At 38.8% G+C, this 877-nt stretch overlaps 1 non-coding gene across 1 annotated transcript; it reads right to left on the bottom strand.

The window, feature by feature from the left end:
- Nucleotides 1-467: 467 nt before the first annotated feature.
- On the bottom strand, nt 468-573 carry LOC134006359 (U6 spliceosomal RNA). The gene has a single exon (XR_009927932.1). It is a non-coding gene; the product is annotated as a U6 spliceosomal RNA (small nuclear RNA).
- Between the last annotated feature and the right edge of the window lie 304 nt (nt 574-877).

The following is an 877-nucleotide window of genomic DNA, read 5'->3' as shown; positions in this document are numbered from 1 at the left end:
TTTTAAACTGTTAACGTGAGATATTAATGATGTGGATTTAACTTTAATGACTTATTGTACATATGAGAAGTTGTGTAATGTAATAAAAGACTCAAGTTGTTGCAGTTTTTATTTCTCTCCACAGAAAGACGGAAAACAACCTGCTCATCAGACAACAGCTGCAGACACATTGAGCCTGGAGATGAAGAAAACTGATGTTTTAATATAATAAAAGGCTTCTTTACTGCTGCTCATGATCAGAAACTGTTTTATACAGAAAAATATATGATAAATACGAAAAGCGTGTTTTTAGGAGTTTTAATTGTAGTTTTTAATGATTTTTTAAGCAGCTTATATTAAAGTTTTACATTTCAATGAAACTCCACATTGCTTCACCATCCTGCCGCCGCCACCAGAGGGCGCTGTGTCCAGGTTTGTAAACTGAATAAGAGAAATTTTTTTTTGAAAATAAGTGAGAAATTAAGTGAGAAAATGAGGAACGCTTCACGAATTTGCGTGTCATCCTTGCGCAGGGGCCATGCTAATCTTCTCTGTATCGTTCCAATTTTAGTATATGTGCTACCGGAGTAACACGAAATAAGAGAGTATCCGGGCTCTTATTTATACCACCTCCAGACCGAATGCTTTTCACTTGCGGTGTTGCCTTCAATGACCGAAATGTTAGTCGACATAAAGCATTTCAACGGTTTTAATACGGGTGAAAGTTGGAGCGTTGGCTGCAACAGTACTTACCGTATTTACAGGTAACATTTCGGTGCGTTTATGGTATCGGGAAGCTCGGTTCAGACGATTCTGCAGGACGTAGTTCGAGGCCAGATGCATTATGGGAAATTTATGTAAAGCAGTGACGTCACTGAATACACCGCCCCCTGACGGG

Source organism: Scomber scombrus, chromosome 23 (genome assembly GCF_963691925.1).
Source record: "Scomber scombrus chromosome 23, fScoSco1.1, whole genome shotgun sequence".
NCBI classification, from domain to species: Eukaryota; Metazoa; Chordata; class Actinopteri; order Scombriformes; family Scombridae; genus Scomber; species Scomber scombrus.
This window is presented reverse-complemented; position numbering and strand designations above follow the sequence as displayed.